General features: G+C 42.6%; 1 protein-coding gene across 2 annotated transcripts in view; it reads left to right on the plus strand.

Annotated features, from left to right (window-relative positions):
* Nucleotides 1-22,973, plus strand: part of ASIC2 (acid sensing ion channel subunit 2) — a 1,151,120-nt gene that overhangs the window by 341,179 nt on the left and 786,968 nt on the right. The gene's annotated exons all lie outside the window — the stretch shown is intronic.

A 22,973-nucleotide genomic window follows, 5' to 3' on the forward strand; every position in this document is an offset into this window, starting at 1 on the left:
CCCCCCCCCCCCCACCCACACATACACACATAGACAGTGGAAAACTGCCTGGCTTTTGTTATGCATGTAAAGTTAGAAATTTATTGAAGTGAAGAACCACGTTTATGTGTAATTTTTAGTCACACAGATTTCCTATCTTTACCCCTGATATTTTCACCTAACAATAGTGATCAGAGATGTAGAGAGCTTAGAAATTCCCCTCATGCAATTACCAATCCACTTCTTCAGAGTTCCACACTTAACCCCAAGTTGAAGCACTCTAGACCTTCAGGCATGAATCCTTCCTTCAGCATTTCCTCATTACTAAGAACAAAAGACTGACTTTGGACCTGAGAAAAGAGAGAGGTTTACCAGTTATCCAAAGGCAGTGCTTACACTCAAGATGTCTTTTACTTTGGCTATGCACTTAAGAACAACATCAAGCAAGAAACATGAGGCTATTAATGTGGCTCTAGTTCATTGCTGGAGTTTCTTCAAAGGGCTGGAGAGTCATTGTGGAATTGCCCTTCACTCCTCACCCCCACGAAAGATCACACAACAAGATGGGAGGTTGCCAGGAGCAATAAGCAGAGAAGCTGAAGAGTCAGTAACAGCATGTCCCTGGCCTCTAGGCCAACGGCAGACAAAAGCAAAGTTTTCATTTAACTGTTCTTTTTGTTCCTCCTTCTGTTTCTAAAGGATTCTCCTGACTGAAGCAGTTACTGTTTAAAACCAGGAAGAAAGCAATATTGAGAAACAATTCAGGGCAGACTGGGAGTTGCTATTTTATGTATTTCTGTTGTTGGAGCAGGTTCAGGACTATTTTCAAAGCAGATTCCTCACACTGGCTGGAGATGAACTCTTGGTCCACTTTCCACGTGGGCAGGTAATTTGGAAGGTCTACCTTTTCTGTGTTCTCAAATTTCACTATCTTTTTAATTTGTGTTTTTAAAATACAGCCACACATTGCTTAACAACAGAAATACAGTCTGAGAAATGTATCATTGGGCGATTTCATCATTGTGTGATTACCATTGAGTATACTGACACAAACCTAGGTAGTATAGCTCACTACACACCTAGGCTATATGGGACAGCCTATGTTTCTAGGCTACAAACCTATACGGCATGTTACTGTACTGAATACTCTAGGCAACTGTAATGCAATGGCAAGTATTTGTATATTGAAACATATCTAAATATAGAAAAGGTACAATAAAAATATGGTATTTTAGTCTTGTGGGGCCACTGTCTTGTATGCAGTCTGTCATTGACCAAAACATCATTAAACACTGCATGACTATGTACGTCTGACTTACCTAGCAAATCCAAACATCTGCTCTCCATGCCTTTCCCAGAGAACTAACAGCTGTCCAATTTTTACCAATTAGCCAGAGAGAAACAACATTTTAGAGAATAGTTTGAATAATATGTAGTCCATACCTCCCTCTGGTCCAGTTCTAGCCAACCACTCTGCGATGATAGAAAGTTAGACAAGGTGTTTTCTGTCTGTGCTGTCCAGTACAGTAGGCACTAGGCACCTGCGGGTATCGAGCCCTGTAAATGAGGAGCTAGATTTTAGATTTTACTTACTTTTAATCAATTTAAATTTGAGTTCAAACAGCCATATTTGACTGGGTGCTATCATATTGGACATTGAAGTTTCTGGCTAATAACAGAAGAGCAACTGTTCACTGGGTGATTAACATGTTGAGATGCTAAGCATCTCAAATGTATTATTTCCTTTCATCCTTACATCAGCATTTTGATGTATACTATATGTTTCTTATTCCTGTTTTATTGAAGAGGATTGAAGTGTAAAGATGGTAACTCACCTAGGGTCCCTCAGATATTAAGTGGCAGAGTTTGAATCCATGTCTTCCTGACTCCACCCAAACCATAAATGTCATATGAAGTGTCAAAACAGGGATTGGGAGGAGGGATAGGTCATGTCAGATCAGACAATCAAGCAGGGTATTTAGAAGGTGGAGCAGCAGAGAGCGAAGGTGTGTGGGTAGAGTTTGTGAGGTGAAGAACAAAAGCCTGGTGATCCACTTTAGTCCCAGCGGGCTCTCCTGCAAAATGTTGCACGTTTTCTCACTTGATGGCTACCTCTTCCTCCTACCATCACGTGATGAACCCTCGTTTTCCTTTCTCTCCTTTCTCCCAAGAAAATCTATCACTAATTCCTCTCTTCACCAGAGGTGTGAATTAATGATACCAGCTTCAGGTCTAGTTCTCCAGGCCACATTTTGATGGACACCAAAGCTTTCTGACAAAGTGGACTTCTAAGCCACTTTTAGTGTACTGCAGATCTCCTTTCCTAGAGGGTTTTTTAATTTCAGCACTTGACTGACTGTTCGTTCTTCCTGTTCATGAAGTTGACAGAATAGACCCTTTTCTTTGAGAGGTAACACAGTATGGTAGTTAAAAGACAGGTGCTAGAGTCAGACTAGATTAGCTGTGTGACCTTAAGAAAGTTTCTTAATGTCTCTATGCATCCTTTCTCCATCCGTACAGTGGTAATAATAATACACACCTCGAAAAGTTGATAGCAGGATAAAAAATTGACTGCATGGAAAGCACTTGGAATGGCCGTTAACATGAGGTCACCTATTGCTATCACTCTCATACTGTCTCCAAAGTTTCCTACATTTTTACAGTAACAGGAATCTCCTGCAATGTGTTTTAAAGACACTATTTCCCAGGATCATCCACCTAGAAATTCTGATACTGTGGGTGTGAGTGGTCCCTGGAATTTACATGTTTAACCACTACCCCTTGATGATTACGATTGTCGGGGAAGTGGGAGAAATGACTTTCTAATGCATCTGCTCCTCCGTAAGTGGATAAACCAGTGAGAAAGGGTTATCTCTCATCTTTTCTGTAGGGTATCAGCGTCTGTTCTTTGTGCAACTTTTTTGGGAATTCATACACACCGAGGCAGGTGTGTATGCAAGGTAAAAACGCAGAAGCTCTGGAGTCACATAGGCCTTTGTCCCAAACCTAACTCTGCCCTCCTGAAGGTGTGACAGATATTGTATGGGCAAGATCTGATGCCCACAATTCCTATGCAAAAGGGAGTGTGCATTCCAAGTTGAACTTCTTTAGGAAATCGGAAGTAGACCAGCAAAGCTGACAGATTGTCCTGGTCGAGGAGCTTGGATGGATCTGACCAGGAATTATAACCACAAAGATACAGGTCAAGGCCTGAGATGCAGATGCAGCTGAAGAGGCCATGGGGTATGTCCAGGTCAAACAGGTAATAGAGCATGGAGGACCAGCTAAGGTCATAAAGTGCAGGAAGTCTCAAAAATCTCCATACACATGATCCAGAGTCCAGGACATTTGCGTGGTGAGAATAAGGAAGCACCTAAGTACAACCAAAGCATGGCCACAGTATTTGTGGGGACCCAGATAGTCTGCAGTGGTTGACCATACAGGTTGTACACTGCCCAACTTTAGGGAGCACCATTCACATTATCATCTATGTAAAGAGTACCCTCTTGGGTTGTTCATTACACAACCTATACAACCACATATGGTAGCTATAGTCACCCTGAGACTAGCAGATGTGGCTTGTTTCTTATTCATGACAGAGCAGAGGTGTCAGGCTTGGACTAAGATTTAGTCCAAGAAGCAACTACATTATCTCATATGCCCTGATCCTAGAAACCTTACCCAGTAGCACACTGGAATCACTGCAGTAGGTTGGCATTTTGGAGAAAAATAAAAGCAGGAAATAAAAAGTTTCAAGAGCTTGTGGGATCATCCTAAGCAGATGGCCAGCATGGCACACTCAGATCCCAACAAAGTCTGAGTCACATTCAAGAGATCTAACCCAGGGGAAGGGGTAGGGCCATTATTTCTCTCTGCCACTGGGGATTCTCATATTGCAGCCACCACAATACACTTGTTCATACATGCACATCCAACCTCTTTATCATCCTCTCTCCTTTGTTTTTCTCCTTGGCATGTTTCATCATCTAACATCTTACCATGTTCTGAACGTTTGTATTCCCCCAAGTTTCATATTTTGAAACCTAAGAACCAATGTGATAGTATTAAGTGGCAGGGCCTTTAGGAAGTGATTGGGCCATGAGGGTGGAACCCTCATGGATGGTATTAGTGCCCTTATAAAAGAGAGCCTAGAGAGCTCCCTCACCCTTTCTGCCATGTGAGATCATAGCAAGAGGATGGCAGCCTATGAACCAGGAAGCAGGCCCTCAACAGACACTGAATCTGCAGACCTTGATCTTGGACTTCCTAGCCTCCGAAACTGTTTGTTGTTTTGTAAACTACCCACTCTGTAGGGTTCTGTTTCAACAGCCTGAATGGACTAGACAGTAGGGTTGCCAGATAGAATATGAGATGCTCAGTTAAATTTGAAATTCAGATACAGAACTACTACTATAGAGCTGTTGGAACCGGTATCTTGGACTCCCAACCCTCCAGAACTGTGAAGAATAAACTTCTGTTTTTTAAAAGCTTCCTGGTTTATGAAATCTTGTTATAGTAGCCTGAACAGACTAAGAGACATCTTATGTGTATGGTTTTCTAACTTATCTCACCCAACTAGAATGTAAGTTCACTTGTGCCTGGCACATCATTGGCATTCAATAACTAACTGTGGACTGTGGAAGGAAGAAAGGGAGGAAGGAAGGAAGGAAGGAAGGAAGGAAGGAAGGAAGGAAGGAAGGAAGGAAGGAAGGAAGGAAGGAAAGAAAGAAAGAAAAAAGAAAAGAAAAGAGAAAGAAAGAGAGAGAAAGAGAAAGAGAGGAAACAGAGAGGGAGGGAAAAAGGAAGGCAGGGAGGGAGAAAAAGAGGAAGAACGGGAAGGGGCAAGGAGGAAAAAAGGATTGATGGAAGGAAGGGAAGGAAGGAAGGAGAGGAAGGAAGGAAGGAAAGAAGGAAGGAAGGAAGGAAGGAAGGAAGGAAGGAAGGAAGAAAGAAAGAAAGAAAGGAAGGAATTGATTACACAAATATATCTCTGAGCTAAACAAGGGCTCTAACCCAGCCCTAGGGGTAAAAGTAACAAGTCCACTTACAAACAAGAAAGAGCAGAAAGAACTAAGTTAGAGGTCAAGGCATTTGTCAATTGTATTTAGTGCAGAACTCCTACCCTGCTGGGGCCTCTAGATAGAAATCCAGGAGTGAGGTCTGGAAGAAAGGATCCAGCTCCAGGGACACAGAGATGGCTGGGTCCCACACAGACTTCGCAGTCCCAGCTCCCAAATGCTGTGATTTGTCTGCTCAGGAACCCACCTAATGAAGTCTCCAGGGCCCACAGCTGTGCCAGGCTCAGTCTCCCCAGCCCAGGGCTAGCATTTCCCCCTGAGCATTGCAAACAGCAGATATTGCTGGTGGCCCTGATCCCTTACAAAGAGTCATCATTGATTTGAATTAGATAGTGGAAATGCTGCCTAAATTGAGCTTGGGAATGAGCTCATTTCACATCAAATGCCTCATGATTATTGAAAAACCAGGGATGTGATGACCTTTATTTAAGCACAGCTCAGAGCACATTCCTGAAGATGATTTCCTCCATCGGCACAGAACACACAAACAGACAAGTGAATAAGCAAAGCCAACCCTACTCCCCCATCAGGATGCCAGCCTGAGAGCCACTGTGCTCTGCAGAGCCAGGTGCTGGATTTGTGCTAATTGGATGAACAGTCTCATTCGCTTGACGGCTTTTATCTGTGCTTTGGGCTGCTCCATCAAGATTTCTTAAATACAAATTGATCTCTGCTAATTCATGCATCACCACTGAATATTTTGACACACAACACCTCCTCACTTTGGGGAATCAGTGGAGGCTGGCAAGCTAGTGGTCTTAGACATTCTCTAGTCTTCCACACAGCAAAGCTTCCTGAGCCCAGAATCTCTGCATAAACACCTGCTCTAGGGAATCTTGCTACACAATTATCTCATCCCATTTATCTCCCTTTTCTACTTCCTCCTGCTGCCCCAACTTTCTTGCCCTTTTCAATTTTTGTTCCAATACCTAGTTCTCTCTCTTCATCTCCTCATCTTGCTAGTCCTTTAGTTTCTCTCATCCTTTTCCCACTTCATTTTCTTCCCTCCTGCACTGATGAAAGCTGCATCTCCTTTTCCCATCCTGTTTCCCATCTGCTCCTTAGAGCCCTCTCTCCTCAGCTGCCACCTCTGCCATCACCTCTCCCCACTTCCTCCTTTGCACACTGTGATGATCCCTCTCTCGCCAGGCTCTGTATCCCTGCTGAGCCAGCCTATGGGTGGGGGCGAACCCTGTGAGTGATGAGAAGGAGGAAGTCATAGGATGCTGAAGCTGTAGGAAGAAGCACTCAGGTGTGATTGAGAAACCCTACCTCCTTCCCTGCTGCAAGCACTGAGCAGTGTCCCCAAAGGCCAAGAGTACAAATGCGGAACATGCCCACATTTCAGTCCTCCAAACAGCCTTCTGTCTGCAGACAAATAGAACCAGGAAAGCGCAAACTCACGCTTCAGCAGATTACCTTGGTCAGGCACTCTGAACAGCAATTAACATTTATCAGAATAAAATATCTGTTGGACCAATGAATGAATCCATCAATAATGCTGTACACAGAGCCGAGCTTCACAGCAACATGCATATTTGTTTACTAATGATCAATCATGGACCAAGAGAATTAGACAGAAATCTAAAGTAATGACAACAATTATGAGATAAATATATAACATTTATACATCAAGGTAGCAGGATGCAATAATACCACCTAACCTATTTCCCCCAGCCATTCTGCATTACTAACTCATTTCATTCTCACGGTGCCGCCAAGGGATTTCATTCTTCCCTGTGCACGCTCTGCGCTAGTCATGCCAGACGTTTCCCCGACATCTCAGAGGTTTGTCTCAGCTAGCTCCAGGCCTTCGCACAGCTCTACTTCTGCCTGGAGGGTCCACTCCTGCTATCTCTTTCTAACCTCTTCTTGTTCATTTTGTAAGACCCAGCTCAGGTGTTACCTTCACTCTAAAACTTTCCCTGACCTATGTAGCAGAATTTCATCTTCATTTTTTTGTTGAGCATGTTGATGTACTGGACATTGTGCCAGGGGCAAAACCATGGCACTGAATGAGAGAGAAAGGGCTCCACTCTCATGGCTCTCACTTGGATCTCCATGCCCCATAACATGCACTGAACATGTCAGCATTTCCACTTTGCTTACTTCCGACTCACCTACTGCATGGTTCTTGTGGAAGGGAGACTTCATACTTGAGTCTCCGTGTATAGTAAATGTTGCTTGAATGAATAAATAAATGAAGGAGGAAACTGAGACTCAATAAATTAAATGATTTACATAAGATCACACCTTTAGTACATGATTGAGTCAAACCTGGAGCTCAGGGTTCCCATCCCTTAATCTCCTACCAGTCCCAAGTTTCTCTGTATATCAGAAATACCTTCACTTCATACTTGCCTTTCAAGGCAAGCGTTGGCCAGGCTATGAGTGAAGGCCAATGACTAAAGGGAAAGAGCACTAACGTTTCTGGTGGCATCATTTTCCAGCATCAGATGAATCTTGGAAATGTATGTGTGAGTGTCTGTTGTTACATAATATTTAAAGTTGACCATGACATAGAGTCAGCATTCAGTGCAGTTTTAGCCTCTGCATTATAAGGCTAGCTAATATTCATTTCCTTTGTTATATCAGTATCTTCTATTACTACTAATAATAACCAGCTTTGAGATCCAACCTGCTATTAAGCATGTAATACTATTTCTAATTCCAACAAAATCCTTGGAAGTTAAGAATTAGCCTTATTTTTATCAATAAGCAAACAAGAATCCTGAGAAGCAAAATGACTTGTTCAAGGACACATACTGGCAGATATTAGATTTGGGACCTGACTCAGACTTGCTTAGCATTGTGTGTTTTTCATTCTGTGGCACTCTGGTGTGTACACAATGTTTCCCAGGGAGCATAGAGCCTTGAACTCAACTGAAGATTTTCTCAAAGTATGTACTAAACACGTTGGTGATCTACAAGGAAGGTAGGGGAGTCTGTCCTCCAACACAATTATGGTTTTCTAAACCAACGGCAAGAAGAAGCCACTGCGATTGTGCCACTTGGCCTATTAAGTGGAAAATGTCCTCACAGTCATGGAGATTTGCAGTAAAGCCACATGCAGCCAACCTCTCACAGAGCCTCATCCTACAGCTTTGATAATCTATTGGAATTCTCTCAGATTCAAGTATTCATGACTTTCTGCCATGTGCTCAACTCACACCTCTTTTTTTGTTGTTGTTTAACTTCAAGGGGAAGAGTTGCGCTTCTAGCTACCTAGATAAGTTCTGGCCCTAGGGACTTTGCTCCCATTGAACTGCTACTGATTGCAGGTCTTTGATACCAAGAAAGCAAGAACTTAGGCTTTCTTAGTTTCCCTTTCAAAACTAAAGATTAACAGGGCCTCTGGGCCATATTTATGAAAGATATCTATCAATGAACAGATCATCACATTACTCCCCTGAAACCACAGAAGGTATTTCTGTGTCTGTATCCCAGGAACTGGGATGGGCAACAGGTATGCTCAGATCCACTCTGAGTGGATATGGGCTCAGTGGACAGAAGGGATGGGAGTAGGGGAAGGTTGACGCTGGAGGGACCCCTTTTTTCCAAAGGCCGTGGGATTTCATGTCAATGTTTGAGTTCCTCCAGGAAATAGACTCTGAGAGAATTGCACACGACTGCTTTGGAGGGGCTTGCTCTCAGGAACGAGGGCTTCTGTGAAGGAATAAGGCAAATAGGATGGGGCAAAGAGAGAAGTTAAACTGCAATGCAGTTAGGCCTCAACTTTCCCATGTGAGGCTCTGGAGTTGAAGTAGATTTTCAAAGATGTTCCTAATCCAAGGGAAGGGCTGGGCCTTTGGACCCTAGCATCAGCCAGTCATGGGGTAGGATGAGTAGTGTTGGTGAGAACGCTTCCTTAACTGAGGGAATAGGTGCCACAGACCTAAAGGAACATCTGAGCATTGCACAAACCATTCGGTACAGAGAGTCTTCATGGTTTCTCCGCAATGTAGAGAAGTACATTGTGGTATCACAGAATCAAGCTCCTACAATCTCCAGCTTTTCTCTGATTACCATGATAAAGTGCTGGATACAAGAGGATGCTTAATAAATGTAGAATTGAATTGAATTCCATTGTATTTATAGGTCATTCAGATAATCTGGCTCATTTTCTTATCTTATAGATAAGGGGTCTCAGGGGGCCCAAGTGTCTTATTCAAAGATATACAGCTTGTTAGAGACAGAGCTAAGGACTAGAACCAGGCCCCAGTCCTGGTGTTTTCTCTTCCAAACTGTGCTATCTGCTGCTGGTCATTTTGATCTCATTCATAAAAGAGTGTAAGGTAACAATGAGCTGATTTTTATGTTTTAGTAAATATGCTCCACCAACAGGTCTGGTAGTGACTGTGATGGAAGGCTTGTTTGCCTCTGTGGACAAGGCTGGAATTTAATGGCCTTGGAGGGCTCACCCAATATTACCTGGAAGATGTCATTTTTCACCATGAACTTTCTATCGAGTCATCTAGATTTTTGAATTTTGGACATAGCATCAAATTTCCAAAGCAAAAGAACAGGTCTAACAGGTAGTCACATACCTCCTTCTCTACAACCCCCATGCTACAGTGTTTGAAATGAGATGTGCATCATCCCTGACCCACAATTCATCCACACTACATGCTCACACATTCACCAATGGTCCCCAGGCCCTCTCCACAGCATCAGCACCTGCATCTTTCCAGGCAATGACTGATGAAGAATGTGAGGTCAGGAGGGGCATTTTACACACTGAGGGGCCTTTGTAACACACAACACAGCCAACCAGCTGCAGCCCAGCATTTAGGAAGTAGCCCCTTGATCTGTTCAGCCTGTCCTTGTTGTGGGAAAGCCTGAGGCTTCACTACCATGTGAATCTAGGTACTAATTTAGGGCCCGAGAAACCATGCCCCCTGTCATGGAGGAGATTATAAAGTCACCCAGGACACTGAACTTTTGTCCTGCACATTGGGGCTCCCAGGAGGCAGTTCAGTGGAATGGGTGAGCTGGAGCTTTGCAAGTTAATTTTGAATAGACCATTCACTGTCTCTCTCTTAGCCTCATTTTCCTCAACTAGAAAGTCAGGATAAATAACACCTCCAAGAAAAGGCAGTTAGGGTTTGGGCTCTTAAGTTTTACTGTCTCTGTTTTCAAAAACCACCTGTAAAATGATGAAGAAAATCATCATCACCATCATCGTCTGAAACCCTACCATACCACCTTGAGATAATGGCCATTAACATTCCAGAGACTGAGCCCTCAAGCATCTTTTTGTGAACATGTATATCATTGTGCTTGGGTAGATCAAATGATAAAGCATATTATTAGCTGCTTGGCATGGACTTAGTAGATAGAAGCATTCAATGAAAGCAGACTGACTACATCCTTCTTTTCACTATCACCGGGTTGAGAAACAGGCACATGATAGAAGCTTAGAATCTGAAGCAAGAATACACGGATTTGGCCCTAGATCCTACCTCCTACAAGATGGCACATTTGAAGCAAGTCTTGCAACTCTTTTTAGTGTGCTTCCTCGTCTATATAATGAGACAATAACCCTTGCTTTGCAACAATGGCTATGGTACCAGGCTGGCTTGAGTTTGACTCTTGGCTCTGAAAAATGCTGTTGATAGCCTGCGCTGAGGAATTCATGTAAATGAAGTACACACAGTACTTAGTAAGTACAGAGGTTGGCCCACAGCAGATCCCCAGTTAGTACACATGTTTAGCAGAAGTAGCAGCAGCAGCAGCAGTGATAGTATCTGCAGCTCATTGCATTATTGTGAGGACGCGATGAAATAACACGGATTAAGTTTTGGAAAGTGTTCTGCAAGTATTTGTCATTTTTACACCTATAAACAAATGTTATATGTGCATGGCTATTTATTAGAAAGCCTATGAATTACTATAGATATTTCTGACCCAGGAAAAAGTGTAAATCACGCTAGACAGATTTTAGAGTCAATGTTAGGGGAGCAGCCTCCACATTTCAGTTAAAGGCTCCCCTCATTTTTCATTCATTCTTTCCACACAGGATTATCTAACAGGTACTGTTTGAAAAGCGTTTTGTTAATTACTTCAAATGCTATAGGTAGGACTAAAACATTCGTCAAAGTCCTGCTCTGGGCAGTGGATGAATGAATCTCACTTAATCCCCTTGGCCATTTGGAGAGGGTGTTGATCTGGATCCCATTTTACAGGTGAAGAAAACAAGTTCATGGAGAGGAATTTGCCAAAGGTCTCAGGGCTGGAAAGGAGAGGACCTCAAGTCAAGGTCTTGAGCCCATGTCCTCTGCACCATATTGTAAGAAGTTCCTCATGGAGCATCTCTGCCTGAGTGTGTTACATGCCAGCCACTCGGCCCACAGCACCTATAGAGTTCAAAACTGAAACTCGGTCTAACCACTTCGTAAGCCACTGTGATTTTCAAAGACAGGTATTTTCTTTTCTCTAAATGGAAAATAGAAGGCATTACAAGGCACCCAAGATATCTACAAATTCAGAACACCAGTTGTGACACTTTTCAAATTTTGGCTTCAAAATATTTTCTTCTGACTGACAGCCCATAAATACCCACTTCTTGTGTTGAATGTAATTAATCTCTATATTTTGACCACCACTGGTGTAAACTCATCATCATCTCTCAGCCTGGAAGTCAGCCAGTTCTCCAGCTGCTCCTCACCTCCTCCCCTCCACCACTCCCAAGGAGAAATAGCTACATATTCTAGTGTTCACAAAGAAAAAGAGAAGCCAGGAATGGAGGGAATGGGGGACTATCACCCTTGCCTGGTTCTTGTCCAGAGACATGTTCCCAGCCCTTGGAATTAGCAGGTGGCATTGAACAGTGGAGAATGGAGTTAAGCGGGACCTGAAGGCCAAGACCAGCTCCACCACTACCCACTGGGTGACCCAGGACCAATTGCTCAGTGGACCTCAATACTCTCATTTGTGTAATGGGAATAATAGTAGTGACAGACGACATCCTATTAAACATGTAAATAGGCCAGGCGTGGGGGCTCATGCCTGTAATGACAGCACTTTGGGAGGCCAAGCAGGTGGATCACTTGAACCCAGGAATTCAAGACAAGCCTGGGAAACGTGACGGGACCCCATCTCTACAGAAAATACAAAAAAAATGAGCCAGGCATGGTGGTGCACAACTATGGTCCCAGCTGCTCAGGAGGCTAAGGTGGGAGGATCGCCTGAGCCCAGGAGGTGGAGGCTGCAGTGAGCTGAGATTGTGCCACTGCATTCCAGCCTGGGTGAGGGAGTGAGATCTTGTCTTAAAATAAAATAAAATAAAATAAAATAAAATAAAATAAAAACATGAAAATATGTAAAAAGCCATTTATGAACTATTAAAGCACTTTAAAGGGATAAATGATTATTAGTACTATTATTATTTCCATTCTTAATATTACCATTATTTGCATGAAAGCCACCATGCTTTCTTTGCCATTGGCATAATCAACAACACATCTGGAGCCAAAGGCCACCTCCTTGGCCTTGCAGTAACTACGTTGTTATATACAGGTTTGGGGACTCGCTACTTCCTGCCTGTGAAATGTCAAATATTAATGTGCGAAATTTGTCTGTTCCTCAAATTTCATACTAACCCTTGGTTATGCTACTGAATTTTTGGGGGGCAGACCTTGTTGGAATCCACTCGAGGTTGCCTGGTTCCTGACTTGGCATGATCCACAATAAGAGTTCCCCTGCCCAATGGGGTCCAGGGTCCTGAGAGACTTCTACAGCAAAAGGAATCTATACCATGTGGCATTATCAACCTGACAGCCTATTCATACCCTGATGCTTCTCCATATCTCTGCGGGGCTTCAATTTGCTCATATGTCCCATGGGAGACGAACTAGCAGGTCTCAGAGTGCTTTCCTTCTCTGACATGCTATGTTCTCTATTCTGTTTATGAGGATTCTTACCTGCTTACCTCACCCACAAGCAGGCTTCCACGCAGAGTGACTATGACTTTGACATAAATCCTCATGGCTTCTTCCATCTCATTGTTCATGACTCCTGACTCTGAGCAGCCAAAGGGTCAAAACTGCTTGTGTTTCCCTCACGTAGCATGAGGGATCCTATCCTGTGCTGTCACTCATGCTACACCCTGGACTAGTCCAGGGCACAGGCCAGGGGGACATGGGTTGCAATTCTGGCTGAGGCTGACTGGGCTATAAGATCAGTTGCTCAGCCTCTCTGTGCCTCCGGTTTTTTAACCCATAGAAAGGGATAATATAGCATCTGCCTAATGGAGTTGAGCAGAGTAAGTAAGACTAATGCCTGAAAAGTGTGAAGCATCATGTCTGGTGCATGACAAATTCTCAATCAGTATGAGATTCTACTATTGCTATTGTTATTATGTCATCATCATCATCATCACCATCATCTTTATCAATCAGAGCTCAATCAGAGAAGCAGAACCCATTAACAGATGATAGAGAGAGATAATAGATGTAGTGTATATCTGAGATGTGTGTGGGCATGTGTGTGATTTATTATAATAAATCAGCTTATGCAACTGTGGGGGTTGCCTAAGGAAAGCTAAAGTCTGTAGGGCTGGAGTCAGGAAGCAAAGATCATGAACAGACTGGAATTGGCTCATAAAATATACAAAATTAAGTGCAAATGAGAGTGAGAATGAGAAAATATCACAACAGGCTGAAAATTTTAAAATAGTTAACCAACACTGCAAACACAATATCTAGAAAAATAAGAATATTTTTCTTAATTAGCTGCTTGACCCACCTTTATAATACATTTTTTCTACGTTTTTGGGTGGCATATTCTGAGATTGCTTCTTCATAGGAAAACAGTTTTGTGATACAATTTTCTAGAGAGTGAATAGAAATATGACTCAGTCTTTTGTCTGGCACAGTTGGTCAAAAAAATATATTATTGAGAGTTGGGATGCATTAAGCACAGATGTAACCATTTTTTACTGTACTGCTATGTGTCCAGATTACAAATTCAAGAATTTTAATGAATTCTATCTTGCAAAATGCCATTTGAAAAGTAAAAGAAATGTACAGTACAAACGTATTAATGCCCATGTTAGTATTATACATTGCTGTAAAAAGGAAACTTCTATTTTGATTAGGCATCAATGAAAAATGTCTTCATTATACAACTTTCCATGTCTCGTGATTGGGAGAATTTTCCATACAGAACTTCTGGCCCCGTACATTTCCCACCTTGTTTCTCCTCCATGACCCATGTAATTCCGCACTAGATGCTATAGGACTCATTCATATAACTCTATGAACTGGACCCTGGACTTGACATCACCACACCCAGTGAACTGCAGTGGTAGGTGGTGGGAGTATTCCTGGAAGCCACTCCTACACCAGCATAGTCAGCAATCATTTGACTATGCACAGAAGTGACCAAAATCCATATAAACATATCCTATTCAACCCAAAACAAATGTATCTAAAACACAACCTTAGTCAGATGCCAAGACTTCTCAAACCACTCAATACACACACACAGAAAGGAAATTATAACAGAAGAGAAGTCATGGTGGAAAAAGACAATACTGATTGCCAGTAAAATAGTTTGCAAATGTTGTCACAATATATAACATTAGTGCCAGGGTTTTCCAAAGGCTTCAGAGGGGGAGTCCATACAAGTAAGGGATCCCCACAGCAGCTGAAATGCTGTATGTGTGTGTATGGGTGCTGTGTGTGTGACCATGATTCTCTGCTAAATCTCACAAATAAAGCCTGTTTCCATGTCTATAAAATAAAGCCTGTTTCCATGCCTCTAAAATGGGGATTATAGTATGCTGTTGGAAGAATTGAGCAAAACAATGTTTATAAAAGTGCTTACTTATCAGGATGCGTGGACCACAGTGAGGGATCAGCAAATGTCAGTCATTATTAAGTGTTCCTTCTCCTGTGAGACACATTGTATTAGTCCATTCCCACAATGCTATAAAAAAATAACTGAGACTGGGTAATTTATAAAGAAAAGAGATTTACTTGGCTCACCATTCCACAGGCTGTACAGGAAGCATGATGCTGGCATCAGTTTGACTTCTGGGGAGGCCTCAGAAAGCTTATAATCATGGCAGAAGCTGAACAGGGCAGGCATGTCTTACATGGCAAGAGCAGCAAGAGATGGGAAGGTGTTACACACTTTTTTTCCTTTATTTCTTAAAAAAAAATAAATAAATGGGATACATGTGCAGAATGTGCAAGTTTGTTACAAAGGTATACGTGTGTCATGGTGGTTTGCTGCACCTATTGCTCCATCTTCTAAGTTCTATTCTCTCAATTCCCAACCCCCACAACAGGCCCTGGTGTGTGTTGTTCCCCTCTCTGCGTCTATGTGCTCTCAATGTTCACCTCCCACTTATGAGTGAGAACATGCAATGTTTGGTTTTCTGTTCCTGTGTTAGTTTGCCGAAGATGATGACTTCCAGATTTATCCATGTCCCTGCAAAGGACATGATCCCATTCCTTTTTTACTGCTGCATAGTAATCCATGGTGTATATGTACCGCATTTTCTTTATCCAATCTATCATCGATGGACATTTGGGTTGGTTCCAAGTCTTTGCTATTGTAAATAGTGTTGCAACGAACATATGCATGCATGAGTGTTTATAGTAGAATGATTTATATTCCTTTGGGTCTATAACCAGTAATGAGATTGCTGGATCAAATGGTATTTCTGGTTCTGGATCCCTGAGGAATCGCCATACTGTCTTCTACAATGGTTGAACTAATTTACATTTCCACCAACAGTGTAAAAGCATTCCTATTTCTCCACATCCTCTCTAGCATCTATTTTTTCCTGACTTTTTAATAATCACCATTCTGACTGGCCTGAGATGGTATCTCATTATGGTTTTGATTTGCATTTCTCTGATGATCAGCGATGTTGAGTTTTTTTTCATGTTTGTTGGCTGTGTAAATGTCTTCTTCTGAGAACTGTCTGTTCATATTCTTTGCCCACTTTTTGATGAGGTTGTTTGTTCTTTTCTTGTAAATATGTTTACGTTCCTTGTAAATTCTGGACATTAGACCTTTGTCAGATGGGTAGATTGCAAAAATTTTCTCGCATTCTGTAGGTTGCCTGTTCACTCTGATGATGGTTTCTTTTCCTGTGCAGAAGCTCTTTAGTTTAATTAGAACCCATTTGTCAATTCTGGCTTTTGTTGCAATTGCTTTTGGTGTTTTAGTCATGAAGTCTTTGCCCATGCTTATGTCCTGAATGGTATTGCCTCGGTTTTCTTCTAGGGTTTTCATGGTTTGGAGTTTTACTTTTAAACAACCAGATCTTGTGAGAACTCACTGTCAGGAGAATAGCACCAAAGGGTTGGTCCTAAACCATTAATGAAAAATCCACCCCCATAATCCAATCACCTACCAGGCCCCACCTCCAACACTGAGGATTACAACTGAACATGAGATTTGGATGGGCACAGACCCGAACCATATCACATGCCTACCTTCCAGGTGCTCAGGGGAGCTCCTCTTGTATTGTCACAAACACTGTGCAGAAACTTCTGATACAACAATGACACCTTCACCTTGCCACTGTTTTACTTGTCACCCTCCCCTACACGTTGCTGGGACACATTTTGAGGTCTACACCTTTGCTCAATTTTTCTTTCATTCCTTGGCACGTGTTATAGAACACGGTACCTTCTAGAGGCTCAAAAATATTTATTTTCTTCTCTTTTTCCTGAGACCCAATAAGTGTATTGGATCCTTTGGTAACATACGGCTTCATGCTCTAATTTATCCTTTTATTACATCTGAATACTCTCTTATCAGCTCTGCTCTGAAGGGAACACTAGATATTCCATCTTCCTTCCTGCTATATATGTGAATACAAGTCTGATCCCAGGTTACACACCTTCTTCAGCAGGTGGAGCCTCTGTAGCCCTAGCTACCACTTTACCCAGTAACAAAGACTGCCTCCAAAAAGGCAGTAACAGCTCTGGGACTTCTGGGGTCTTGCAGAATGCAGTTCATCTTTCATTCAGGCAACTTCGGAAATAATTGCTGCAATGGGAGAGAGCAAGTGTTTAAAAGAAGAAACTCCTTTTGTGAGCACGCTCCGAGAGCTGTACTGTGCTCCTGTACCGTAGGTCCCTTCTCTCCTGGACTCCCCACAAGTACTTTGGAAGTACCCATTAGCAGGTATGCAATGAGAAGAGTATCTGCAAATCAGTCTCATCCATCCAAGAAGCTTGATTTCCCAAAGACATCTAATTAGCAATTCTTTGCTAAATTAGTTCGTATCACAGTATGAAAGTATGTGCTTGAGAGGAGTAAAATTAGCCCACCTTTGATGATGTACTGCAGCTCACCCTTCTCACTGACTCAGACTCTTCGTGCAAAATGACTTTGTCTATTTTTCTTCAATTTTCAGTTGAACCTAAGGTGTGACTTGTAGTACCCAAGAGAGTACCCATCAACCCTGCTTGCTTCCCAACCCTGACTTTCACTGCCTCTACAGCAAAATGACCCAGGGCTTAGGACACATGATGGGGTGGCCAGGGGCCAGGATTCTCATGAATTGCTGACAGTGAGTACTGAAGATTTCCTTTGACTGCAGTCAAAAGGGAAAAATAAGGAAAGAGTAGTGAATTTTCATAAAATGAAATTTATTAAATTTAAAAAGCCATTCTTTACTATAAGACTGAAATCTTTCTAATTAGGTATGTATTAAAAATGTCCTTTATATGTGAAATGATGGTGATAGCAGATAGTAAATTTTTAAGTGCAAAATAAAAAGTTGGTCCCCAATGCTACCTTCAGTTTTTTTTTTTTTTTTTAAGTCATTATTTACTACTTCTTGACATCAAGAAGTCTGGGAATCTCAACTTGTACGTGGAGCTCAAGGTCACCCTTCCCACTCCTCTGCCTGCTCTATCTCAGAATCCCAGAGGGAAGAGGTCTGAGATATCGCCCAGTGTGCTGGGTCCCTGTCCATTCCGAGAACGGGTAACTCAGGGCTCACCTTCTATTTCAGAGTCACATTTATGGCCCTTGAACCTGCCAATTAGTCAAACAAGTTTGCCCACAATCTATTACTCTGCCTGGTTTATGCCAACGCGGTCAAGGTGGGGTACAGATGAGAAAGCTGAAAGGCTTATGTCCAAACCCTGGCCTCTTTGCTTACTTCCAGCTGCATGAGCTTTCCAAGCTCCTTAAACTCTCCCTGAGACTCAGTTTCCACACTGGGAGAATGGAATATAGTAATGACATTGCAGCAGCACTTAGCAGCTAGCAGTAAACCTGTGCTGGTCCCTGAAGGAGCAGACGCAGATTCCATTTCAGGGGATCCTATGTCGTAGTTCGAATGCACTTGCTTTAGTAGCAAAATCTTCTGCCTCCCCAGTCTTGCCATCTTCCTGAGAGTCTGTGCCATGTTGGAGTCATCATTCCCTCTAGCCCCTGCAATTTGGAATTTCTTATAGAATAGTAATTTGAAAGGACTTTCAGCAACCATTTGACCATTGGACCATTTGACCATTTCATTTCATAAGTGAGAATACTGACAACCCAATTAACACTTTCAAAATCACATGTGACTAGAACCCACATCTGTGATTCACAAAAAGTTTACTATTAAAAAATAATTCAGAAGGAAAGTGGATGAAAAATATAGACATTAGTGGTTAGGGGTAAGGGCTTTGGCTCAGCGGCAAGGTGAAGGTAGACCTGAATTTGAATCCTGGTTCAGCCACATTCCAGCCATGACTTGGGAAGATTATGTAAACTCTGTAAGCCTCAGTGTCTTCATCTATAAAACGGGGTTGTAGTAACTGCACCGCAGAGATGATGCAAAAAGAATTCAAATGAGATTTCTAGGGTTGCCATAACCAAGTAATACAGACTGGGTGGCTTAAACTACAGAAATCGATTTTCTCACAGTTCTGGAGGCTAGAAATCTGAAATCAAGGTGTCAGCAGGGTTGGTTTCTCCTGGGGCCTCTCTCCTTGGCTTGTAGATGGCCATCTTTTTTCTGCATCTTCACATCGTTTTCCTTCTTTATGTGTCTGTACCCTAATATCCTCTTCCAATAAGGACAACAGTCATGTTGGATTCGGGTTCACCCTAAAGCCCTCATTTTTTTTACCTTGATTACTGCTTAAAGACCCTATCTCCAAATACAGTAACATTCTGAAGCCCTGAGAGCTAGGACTTCAACATAGGAATTTTGGGGGAAGAGTGATTCAGCTCATAACAACATGCAAAGCACTAATCAGACACAATGTAAATTTAGAATCTGCTGTTAGGGAACTTGTCTCAAGGTGACAAAGGTAAGGAAGAAAAACAGTGATAAAGTATGGGTAAAGTTGTTCCCCAAAAGGCAAGTCATAAGGTCCTGCACACTTCACTATCGTCTGGGCTGCACGTCTGACCCTAGGTTTCCGGGGAGGTCTCTAGACCTGCACTAAACAAAACATCTCTCAGCTACATGTGGCTCTTGAGCCCTGGACATGTGGTTCATGTGAATCAAGAAGTGCTATAGGTATAAAATACAAACCAGATTTTGGACTAAGTATGAAAAAATGTAAAATATCTTTATTAGTAATTTTTGGACACAGATTACATGACAAAAGTATAATTTTGTTGAAATGATGTATTGCATTAAATTAAATATATTACTAAAATTCATTTCATCTTTTACATCTCTTTCCTTTTAAATTGGGCTTCTGGAAAATTTAAATTACATATGTAACTCAGAGAATATTTCTATTGAACAGAATTGCCTAGGAGGTGGCAATGGTCATGAAATAGATAAGTGTTTCTGAAGCTTGGTTCACCATCACATTCACTTGAGGGAGGTGGGGTAGGGAGATTGTTCAAAATGCAAATTCCTAGGCTTCTCCCCTAAAGACTCTATTTCAGTAAGTTTAAGAGTCTGTATTTCTATATTCATGCCAGGCATTGCTGGAACTACCCATGTATTATCTCCCTGAATGCCCTCATCAAACCCATATGTACATATTAATTTTTCAGATGAGAAAAACAGGACTGGGGATGATGAGATACCTGGCCCAAGGCCTTTAACCCAGTGAGTGGTGGAGCCAGGGCTGATTCCAGGGCTCCCTACCTTCACAGCACTTAGAGTGCCCAATGCCCCCCCAACATCACAAAATTTCAGTCTCCTAATGCCAGACTTCAGGCCCCCCCGAGCTTGGCTGCACCATATTCCACCCACAGGCAGAGCTGTACCTTTGGTGCTCTGGGCTTTCAGGTAAAGGGTCCCTTCCAAGTTCCTGACAAGGGCATCTCTGGAGACAGTATGGCGTAGAAAGTCAGTTCCTCGCTTAGAATAATGGAACATGATAAATGGAGCATTCTAAATGGAAGAGGCCTTGGTGACTATCCAGTTTAAATTTCATCATACAGATGGATAACTGAGGTCTAAAGTGGGTACATGATTTGCCAAAAATTACAACTGGAGTTGGGACTAAGAATCCAGGGGTTTCCATGGGAAAGTCCATTCCCCTTGATTCACGTTTTTTCAAACTTATGTCTTCCAAGAAGACAAGCCCTACATGGAAATCAAAAATATAGACAGATGACAGGAGAACCAGTCTGATTAAGGTAGGGATGGGTGGCCCAGACACCACCTAACTGTTCATCTACCATGTGGCAGGCAACCCTGGAGCTCTGCTCTGCAGTACAGTTTAAAGGCCATTGCCCATGCTCATTTATTCACCAAGAACAGTAGTCCTAATATCACAAATGCTTTGAGCACCTAACATATGCCAGACACTCTACTGAATTTACATGCATGAATTCCTTTAGTCCCTATAACGACCTGTGATGTAAGTGCAATCACTATCTCCATTTTACAGAGGATGCCACTGAGGCATGGAGAGGTTATGTTACTTGGCCAAGATCTCACCAAGATTAGTAAGTGTCAAAGGGATGATCTGAACCTAGGCTATCTGATTCCAGAGCATGAGCTCTTCACCACAGCGGTGAAGGAGATGGTTAGTGCCTTGCCTCTGCATAGCTTACATTCAGGTGAAGGTGGACAATCAACTAGTAAGCAGGTAAGTGAGATCATTTCTGCTAGCCACGGGTGCTAAGAAGGAAACTGCACAGTGTGGTGATGGAAAGTAGTGGGGTGAAAAGGAGTAATGTAAGCAAGGTGCTTAGGACTCTGCTGAGGAAACATTTACCCTTGGGTCTGATGGATAAGAAGGGACCAGCCATGGGAGAAACCCAGGAGACTTCCAGGCAGAGAGAACAGCAGGTGCAAAAATTCTGAGGCAAGGAAGTTTGGGTGTTCTAAGGAGAGCAAGGAGACCACTGTAGCTAGAACCAGTGGGACGGAGAGGAGGAGATGAGGTCAGGGAGGTTGGCCAGAGCCTGAGAATAGGCTCGTTTGGATGTTCTTCTCAGTGTGTAGGAAGCCACTGAAGGGTTTTAAGCAAGGGAGGTCCATGATCAGCTCATATTTTCCTTTCTTTTGGTGGGAGAGTAGTGGGAGTGACAGGGTCTTGCTTTGTCACCCAGGCTGAGGGCAGTGGTATGATCTCAGCTCACTGCAGCCTCAACTTCCCAGGCTCAGGCAACCCTCTCCCAAGTAGCTGGGACCACAGGCATATGCCACTAAGCCCAGCTAATGTTTTTCATTTTTTAGTAGAGACAAGGTTTCTCTATGTTGCCCAGGCTGGTCTCCAACTCCTGAGCTCAAAGAGTCCGCCTCAGCCTCCCAAAATGCTGGAATTACAGGTGTGAGCCACCATACCTGGCCAGCTTATATTTTTAAAAGATCACTGTACAATGCAGAAAGGATAATCTTTTTAACAAATGGAAATTGAGCAATAGGCAAAAAAAAAAAAAAAAAAAAAAAAAAAAAAAAAAAGAACTTCAATCTAAACTTTATACTTTACAAAAATTAATTCAAAGAGGACCACAGATGTAAATGTAAAAATGTTAAACTTTGAAGCTTACAGGGGAAAAAAATAGGATAAAAGCCCCAGGACTGAGGGCTAGACAGAGATTTTAGACATACACAAAAGTATCATCCATAAAAGAAAAAATTTATAAATTGGACTTCATTAAAATTAAAAATGTTTGCTCTACAAAAGACCCTGGTTGAAAAGATAAGCTGCAGACTGGGAGAAAATATCTGCAAACCACCGATCAGACAAAGAACTTCTATCTGGAACATACAAAAGCCAGTCTGCCTGGTGTGGGAGAATGCATTGCAAGAGGCCAGATTGGAGGCAGGGAGACCATGCAGGGGAGGGTCCTACAAAAATCTACGAGAGAGCCACCGGTGGCTTGAGCTGGGCCGGAGATGAAGAAATGGGAAGCACTCAAGCTATATCTACATGTGGACTCAAAAAGAATTTCTGATGAACTGGATGTAAGTATGAAGGAAAAGGAAGAATCAAAGATGCCTCCTGGGTATTATGACTTTAAGGCTGGGTCCATGGAAGCCCACTTGCTCTTATGTGGGAGACTGGAAATGAGGAAGGGGAGGTGGGGACAACAAAGGCTGTCAGCGGTGGGGGAAAGGAGCAGTATTCAAGGGCCACCTTCTCAATTTGTCTCACAGCTGACCTCAGATGCTTTAATTCTGTGTTGAGCAGGGCTGACCCCTGTGTTCTCTCTGTGTCCTTGAAAGCCTTTACATCATGGTTTTCATGACTATCATGTCCAAATGCATTACTATCACTAAAACGTTGGTGGCAAGGATCCACCTTTGGTGAATGGGCTTGACGGAAGTGGCTGTTCACCCTGCCTCACCCGTCCATGCCTGCCTCCAATCCCACCCACTCCATCATCCTGCACTGTCTCCAGCATCTCTCAAGACAAACGTTAGAGACAACATTGATCTTCGTGTTCTAGAAAGCAGTTCCAAGAAATGCACATACAGACCCCTGAGCGAAACAAAAAGACACATAGCTAGCCACTCAGAAATGCTGT

The sequence above is a fragment of the Rhinopithecus bieti genome, unplaced genomic scaffold (assembly GCF_001698545.2).
Source record: "Rhinopithecus bieti isolate Rb0 unplaced genomic scaffold, ASM169854v2 scaffold_19652, whole genome shotgun sequence".
NCBI classification, from domain to species: domain Eukaryota; kingdom Metazoa; phylum Chordata; class Mammalia; order Primates; family Cercopithecidae; genus Rhinopithecus; species Rhinopithecus bieti.